Source organism: Thunnus albacares, chromosome 18 (genome assembly GCF_914725855.1).
Source record: "Thunnus albacares chromosome 18, fThuAlb1.1, whole genome shotgun sequence".
Classification (NCBI taxonomy): Eukaryota; Metazoa; Chordata; class Actinopteri; order Scombriformes; family Scombridae; genus Thunnus; species Thunnus albacares.
Window position 1 is genome coordinate 4,313,353 of NC_058123.1, and position 8,686 is coordinate 4,322,038.

The window sequence follows — 8,686 nt, forward strand, 5'->3', positions numbered from 1 at the left end:
CAGCAACTATTTTAATCATTTCAGTTATTTTTTTTAAGCATGTTTCATCCTCCATAGCGTGTGAATTTTCTTCTTTTCTGTTTCACATGGATGGAAATTTAATATCATACGAGATAAAGACATGTGAAATTCATCACCTCAGGCTGAAAGCAACAACATAGTTAACTGATTACTGATAATGAAAATTATTATTAGTTTCAGTTCTAATTTAGTCATAAAATGTCGGGAAATAATGATAAATGTCCGTCACGTATTCCCACATCTCAAAGCTACAGATGCATTTCAGGTGTCTTTCCCAAGAGCTGAAACAATTAGTCAATCGATTAGTCAATCACCAGAAAATAATCGTTTTTTTAAGCACAAATGCCGAAACATGACCTCGAACCAGCTTCTCAGTTGTATCCGCTGCTTTTCTTTGTCTCATGTGATAGTAACATGGATATATTTGGGTTTAAACTGTTGACTTTAGGAAGTTGTGATGGTCATTTTCCACCATTTTCTCACATTTTAAAGACCAAACAATTAGTCTATTAATCAATAATAATCATTAGATGCAGCCCTGTTGTCTACTGTTTAGTACTGATGCAACTTATTTGACAGAAAACAGAGAAAAAACACTTTTCCTTTCAATAAAAACTCATTTAAACGGTCAATTAAGTGCTTGACTGCTAATATCTCTTCACACTTCTGTTTAGAAAATAAAAGTTGTTTTTTTTTCCTGAATAAGCGAATCAGTGAAGAAGGTCACTGCCGGACAACTCGGCCGCTGAATGAAAACATCCTGTGCGAAACAGCAGCTGACCTGCGGAGCACCTGTCTTTAATAAAGCTCTAATTAAAAGGCTCAATAGGATCGGAGAGATTACCAGTAGCCTCTCTTAAATACAAAAGAGCAGCAGTCACCGTGAGAGGCGAATGTCAGCTCGCAACAATGACCAGAACAAGATAATATTACAGGACCGTCTCACAGCGGGAACTGTGAACGAGCCTGATAAATAAAAAAGGTATTACACAAACTGTATTACACAAGATACAGAACAAGGTCAGTTCAAATGAAATAAACATCATATTTAGTTTTGTTTACAGCGCTGATATGAAATATTTTTGGTAAATTCAGTCTCAACTGCAAAATGTGTTAAAGTTCATATTTGTGTTTGCTGTCTAGTGAAAACCAGAAATCTACCTACAACCAGGTATCTAATTATAGTTTGTTTTTTTTAATCTAGAGCCATAACAGTCAAAATAGTTATGTTTTAAGCAATAAAAATCCAGCCTGTTTCAGCTTGACTTTAAGCTATCACTTTAAATTGAATATATGGAGTTTTGAGACATCTGAAGACAAAATAATCAGCTGATTAGTGATAATGAAAGTAGTTGCAGCTCTAGTTTGGTCTATAAAAATGTTTAAAACTTTAACAAATGCAAAATACCTCAAACACCAGCAAACTGAACCCAAACCCTTCACTTGACTCCACCGTGGAAGCATTTAATGTACTTTTCAGTCTTTTTTTTATTTACCACCTTCTCTTGTCTTCTCATGTAAAAGCTAACTCAGCCTGGCTGCAGGCCAAGACAACATGTTATTGTACCCATGATACATTCAGGAAATCATGGCCAAAGGGAAAAACAGACACTGACTAAAACCTCAAAAAACCACATTGCAACAAATACAACAACCTCACGGCTGTTAAAATGACTTTTGTGAAGAGGCTCAGCTTGCATGAGGAAAAATTACATCTTGGAGATAAGATGATATTTCAAAACAAACCAACCACCTGCACACTAGTGATGTGGCGGTAAAACCGTTTCTATGATACCATGGTGAAATGTGCATAACAAACAGACATACCTAATCAATACCACAGACAGTTTTCATCACGTCATTACTGTGATTAGCATCGTTTTCAGAGGACAGCTCTTCTGCCTTCAACAGCAGTTCACCCCCAAAAATCTCTTACCTGTAGTGCTTTTTATCCATCTAGATCTACACCCACCAACCATGAGCAGATGCAAGTTTCCCTCTGCGTGGTGAGATGCTTGGCAGTAGAAAGAAAATAGTTCCTACATGAAACTGCTCACAACAAGGTCCTGATTTCTTGAGTTTTTTTTAAAAATGTATTTGTCACTTTGAGCACCACAAACTCACTGCCATCCAGTTCCATTATATTCAAGAGAAGACAGACATCTCTACGGCTGATATCTCCACAACTCGACACCAAAACGATCTACACCGTGGAAGGATTTTTGATTTAGGGGCTGAACTGTCCCTTTAACAGTAGCCGTCAAACCCACTTAAGTGTGGCTAACTTACAGGTGTTTAGTCTTAACGTTCAGTGAGAGAGAGTCCAAACTCCCTGCGTCGCCACATCACGTTCTTCCTCACTGTCAGCTTCATCTCTGCTAGTGTTTGTTAGTTTTGATGATGAGGAGAAGGTGTGCAGGGCTACTGGTCTGTAAGAGCCCAGTATGACTGTTATTACATCCTGTTTTATCTGCCTTTTAAAAAAAGTTCTCCAGAAATCCATTTCATCAGGAAAAACTCATGAATTCAGAAGATATAAATGTGTGTGTAGAATCTAAGAGACACTGAGCTGCATTTAAAGTGATTTCAAGCTTTTCTTTACAGAGTTTAAACATGTTATTTCTTACACAGAGTCCAACAAAGCTGCAACACACTGTTCACTGAATAAAATCCAAAGACAATCATGCTGTGAAGTCATTTACATTTTTTGCACTTATAGTAGGATTTCAGGAAAATATCGTGATGATACCGTGATTTTTTTTTTTTAACCTGTAATAATCGTAGCATGAAAAAATGTGTGCACACTATCTTGCAGCTTACTCCTTGCAAACAAAACAAAACATGCAGCAGAGCAGAACAAAGCATTTCAGCAGTGTGGTTACTGTGGAGGAGTCCATCCTCTTTCTTTCTCTTTCTTCTCTCTGTCTGTATATGTGTGTGTTAATCATCACTAAAATATGAGAATAGCAGATGTTTTGTTTCACCTACCTGTCTGAGCTGCTGCTTCTTTAATAAACGCAGATTATAATGTTGAAGGCTGCGGTTGACCGTTAAACGCAACGTACGAGTTGGATATAATAATAATAATAATAAAATAAAAAGTGTTCAGAAATGTGCGGGTGAAACTGCAGTGTGGTGGTATCCTCGCAGCGTTTAAGTGTATACGATCTATCGGAGCTGGAAACGGAGCTGTGGAGGGTCTTTAACACGCCGCTGGCTGGCTGGCTGGCTGGCTGGCACCGTTAGCCACCAACGGCTACTTAGCTAAGTTCGTGTAACGTTAGCTTTGTATCCCGTTACACTTGAGTACACGGTAACGGAAAAAAGCGGCACAAGAGCCCACCCGAGTTAGCTCTAATAATGACGGTTGGCTGCTTACCTTTTCGCTCGCCTCTCTGCTCCGGCTGCCACAGACGACGACGGTGAAGCCGCTTGATTGTAGACAGTTATGTTAGCTTAGCCACATTAGCTCGCTAGTGTCGCAGTCGGGCTATTAGCAACAAGACAAGGCTGCTTGATAGCCGCGTTGTCGAGCGTCAGTTACACTATTAATAACATTTTTTTCTTTCTAGTTGTTTTCACACCGCAAACCAGATGAGGAGTAATTACACTAGTGAACACTTTAATATAATTATAATGCGAATCTTCTTTATGTTAAACTTCCGTGCGGTGTCACCTATAAACAGTGTTATTAACTAATAACTATGAGCAAGCTGACGAGTCAATTACAATCAGCGTAACACTGTTGCAGTCAGTACTTTTTTTTTTTTTTTTTTTTGGGCAGGTCATACATACATAGATAACCTGTCAGCTCAGTACACCTTCCTCATTGCACAATGACCCTCTATAATATATTCATGAGATCACAGGGCTAATGTCTCCCACAGAGAAAGGCATTTTCCTGTCCCTCCTCCTACAAGTCAGGCGGCTGACTGACTGCAGACCAGAGCAGCAGATCATTTAGAATAAGTGGAGGAGAGAGAGAGAGATAGAGAGAGAGAGTGTGTGTGTGTGTGTGTTTGGTGGTGGGGGGGCATCTGGAATGACGTCACCCGTGAATGATCACGTATGATCCATGCATGTATGCATATGGTCTGTGATTTCCATTCACAAGCCATCATGCATGGGAGCACATGTCGTCTGCAACACTTATATGTATGTATGTGTCAGACATGCCCACACACACACACTCACACACAGGCATGCATGCCCACACACACACACACATACACACACACACACACACACATACACACAGGTAGTGTCAGTGTCTGTGTCACTTGAAGCCAGGTAGTGTTTTAGCAGCAGGACAAGCTGAGTGTTTTGGAGTCATTAGAGGTGTCTGCGGTATCTTGCCAGAGGGGCAGTGCAGCGTGGAGAATAAAAAGTCCAACCTGCCTGTGTTTTTCAGACCTCTGTTGCCCTGGAAACAGGTGCCGAGATTTCCCATTTCTTCATTTTTCTCTACACTATCCATATCACCCCCCTCCCTCCCACCACCACCACCACCACCTCTCCACTCCATACACTGCCGCTGCTGCTGCTGCTGCTGCTGTCTTGCTGCTTCCTCCCCCACGACCTGCCGCATAGTACAATCACACACACATAGCACACACACACACACACACACGTACACACAATTCCTACGTACTGCAGTCATTTCACAATGTCACAGGACGGAGTAACTGACTCCTCCGCCACATAACTACACATTAAACCCTGAGAGGAGGGTGGTGGTGCATGCCGCTGAAGTGTTGACCCTGCTTTGACTCTGAGGTTGAACAACCATCACTGCTGCAAATATCTGACCTCCAGGAGGAAAAAGAGAAAGAAAACAAAAAAAAAAAAAAAAAGGAGATGGGGAGGGTTTTAAGGAGACAAAGAGGGAACAAGCAAGGAGTAGTGGGAGTAAAAGCAAAGCTGACTGCACTCTCACAGATTTAAGAACGTGGCTCCTACTGTATCTGCTGTGTTTTTCGATGAAGGCAAGGATAATGAAGGGCGTATGTAGTTTTATAGAAAAGCCATATTAATCCAAGCAGCCCATTTTTATATGTCTGTTCTTAAAAGTATCAAATGTAGAGTATTCATAATGCAGAACTGCCTCTGTCAGAGTGTTAAATTAGTCCTGAAAGTCTTAAAGGATTACATTTTTTTAACAATTTTATCTTGTGTGCTCAAGTTACAAGTTCAAACTTATCATATTCTGGGACTTTGAGGGCTCTGTATTTAATATATTTGATGTGGATTATTGTTATTGATGCATTAAAATGTAAGCACCATTGTAATGTACCTGTAGCTGGTTGAGATTGAGCTACTTTGAGCTATTTTTACCCATGATCCACAAGTATTTTACTTGTTTTACCCGATTAAAGGATGAAGCTGGTGATTTTCTGTACTTTTCTGCAGAGCCAAATCAACAAAGAATTAATCTACTTACAAGTATTGTGTGTATCCAAAGTCTGATATATTTCGTTCCTCTGTGGCGTAGACCACAGAGGAATAAATAAAAACCATTAAAAATACATCACACTGCACTGGGTGACATGTTCCTTCATTATGAAGAGTTTGGTCACATTAGTTTGTTTAGAAATGGCTCCAAACACTAATAGCAGCGATCATGTTTTCAGTCTCCAGAGAGTAGTTCTGTGTAAGGCAGAAGCCACTGAGCGCGTGCAGGAACGTGGTTCTCTTTACAGCTTTGCTGGCTTGTTGTGCTACGTATCACAACCTCTTGACTTTATATTACATTGTAAATTATTCAAAGAACTTAAGTGCAATGTCAAGAGGTTGTGATATGTAGCACTAGCCTTACATAGAACTACTCTCCAGAGACTGAAAACAAGATATATCAGGCTTTGGATACAAACACAGTTCTTGTTAGTAGATCAGTTCATTGTTGGTTTGGTTCCAAACATGAGATTTGTAGACTATAAGAGAAATATAGAAAATCACCAGCTATATCCTTAAAGTACAACTTTCAGGAACTTGAGTATTTCTAATTAATCCAACTTTATACTTCCAGTCCACTACATTTACTTCACGGCTATATTACTTTTCAAATCAAGATTTTATGAGTAAAACAGGTGATTTTACATAATTAATTTAGATCATTTAGTAGAGATCTGTTTTCACTTTGATATAAAGGGTTTTTTTTTTTTGTTGTTGATCAATGTCCAAAATGCCACATCCCCTTTGATTCAGTATTGTTAAGCAATAAAACATGGAAAATTCCAAGAGGAGTGAATCATTTTTACAAGCACTCTATATCTATATCTATATCTATATATATGTATAATAAATATAATACTGTGAATCCATTAACTACTACTTCTATACTTTTACTTAAGTACGATTTTGAATGCAGGACTTTCACTTTTAAAGGAGTATTTTAATACTGTGGTATTCCTACTTTTACCGAGGTAAAAGCTAAGTGAAAGTTAAAGAAAGAAGTGGGCGGTAAAAAAAAAAAAATCACTAAAAATGTTCAAATCGATTATGCTCATGGGAGTATGATGTAGAGTTAAGGCAGATGGTTAACCATATTGCACACATCTATTCCATATCTGTAAGTGGTATTTTGAATATTCATCTGTAAAAGTGCCGGAGAGGAGACACATGTGTTGTCAAGCATCGGCCACAGTTACACAACAGAGAGACACAGTAACACAGTCCCTGTCTCCTCACTTTCAGGCCTTTTTAAGTCATCCTTGTGTTTCTGCAGTGTTATGTGTGCATTCCATTGTAGTGACTTCTCTTTGGCAAGAGCCAGAGCATTCCTGGGAAATGGCTGACCCAGAATAACACTCAGACGCAGGATGACTGAGTGAGTGAGTGAGCGAGCGAGTGAGTGAGTGAGCGAGAGCGAGGTCCTCCACCCTTTTTATTGCTCAAGCAATTGTAAACTGCTGTTTCCTGACCTAACACACACACACGACAGCCACAGTGTAGATCCAAGAGGCTGCTGGGATATCGACACACATGACTGTCATGAGAGCACATGATAGTGTTTGCCTTCAAGCTACTCCAAACCATACAAATCCTAATTTTCAACCATGCCATCAATGTAATTAAGTACATTTACTCAAGTAGAGGACTGCAACTAATGATAGTTTTCATCATCGATTAATCATTTAGTCTATAAAATGTCAGAAAATATCAATTTACTGTCACATAAGACAAAGAAAAAGCAAATGCTGACAAATGAGTAAACTGGAACGAAGCACTTTGTTGGGTATATTTGTTGTAAAATGACTGAAATTATTAAAAATGATCAAAATAGTTGTTCATAAGGTAAACTTAAGTATTGTACTTAAGTACAAATTTGTACTTAAGTACTTTATACATCTACTCCACCAAAGTTCAGAGGCAAATATTATACTTTTTACTCCACCACATTTATTTAACAGCTTAACTTTACAGATTAAAATTGTACGTATAGATTAAGTAGCTCCACTTCAGCCAACTACAACAGTAAAATGCTACTTACACATTCATAGATCAGTAATAATAATCCGATGATATAATAATATAAGTAACACATTTCAGGTAAATATTGTACTTCTTACTGTAATACGTTAATTTAACAGATTTACTCACAGATTTAAATTTTACATGCAAAATTCATAACAACAATAATAATAACTTTATTTGTATAGAACCTTTCATTCAAAGAAAAACAATGACAAAAATAACAATAAATAAAACATTTGATAACAATGCATTAAAACATTAAATATAGGAACAAATTATATAAATACCAAAGTTTAAACTTTAACCCCAATTTAAAAGCCAGATTAAACAGATATTTTTATTAATTATTATAAAAAAATAAAATTAAGGATAAAAGTATAAAATATAATACTTTGGGATAGATTGAAATAGTACAACAGAATATAAAATAGTGAAATTAGCTCCAATTAAACAAAATACAACAGTAAAATTACACATTTATGCATCAGTAACAGTCGTCCAATGATATGATAGTATAACACTTTTTAAATTTCCATGTTTGCATACTTTTACTTACATTTTGAATGCAGAACTTTACTTGTAATTGAGTATTTTTTACTTTATTGTATTGCTACTTTCACTTGAATAAAGGATGTGAATACTTCCTCCTCCACTGCTCTGGCAGATGATTCCTTTTCCATGAAATTCTCCTGACAGATCTCTTTCCCCAGCTCGGCCATCTGCGTGACCCTCTGCTCTGGTGATCTGACAGTGCTGAGTATTTTTACTCCTGTTTCAGCGGGTTCAGAGCAGCTTGTCACAATTAGCATGAACTCCAATCATCTTCCTGTCCTACGACCTCTGATTTTCACCTTTTTTTTTACGTGTTACTCCTACGACCATCTGGTGCCACAGACTCAGAGCTTTCACTTCTATTCTGATCCCGGCAGTGAGTGTACGCAGCCGTGTGGATGAAATGTTCGAGGCTCCTCCGCTGAATCCTCATGTAGGTGCATTGACCTCAACATCTGGAACAGCTGGACCAGAGCTCTGCTGCTCTGCTGTTGCTGTAAGCCCCCAGATAGACTGTAGAGCGTGTAGTGGTGGAAAGTAACTGAGTACATTTACTTAAGTGCAATTTAGATTTACATTTGCTGAGCATTTTCATTTTCTGCTACTTTATACGTCTACTTTACTACATTTCAGAGGGAAA

At 38.1% G+C, this 8,686-nt stretch overlaps 1 protein-coding gene across 5 annotated transcripts in view; it reads right to left on the reverse strand.

The window, feature by feature from the left end:
* The window catches only part of zmiz2 (zinc finger, MIZ-type containing 2), a 38,764-nt gene extending 34,765 nt beyond the window's left edge, over positions 1-3,999 (reverse strand). For 2 of the 5 annotated variants that reach the window (XM_044332952.1, XM_044332949.1), the window contains exon 1: positions 3,401-3,999. The gene's annotated coding sequence lies outside the window, so the exon portion shown is untranslated. Of the gene's footprint in view, positions 1-3,009; positions 3,347-3,400 lie in introns of those variants that run through there. The other 3 variants (XM_044332950.1, XM_044332947.1, XM_044332948.1) reach the window with 2 other exon arrangements.
* Between the last annotated feature and the right edge of the window lie 4,687 nt (positions 4,000-8,686).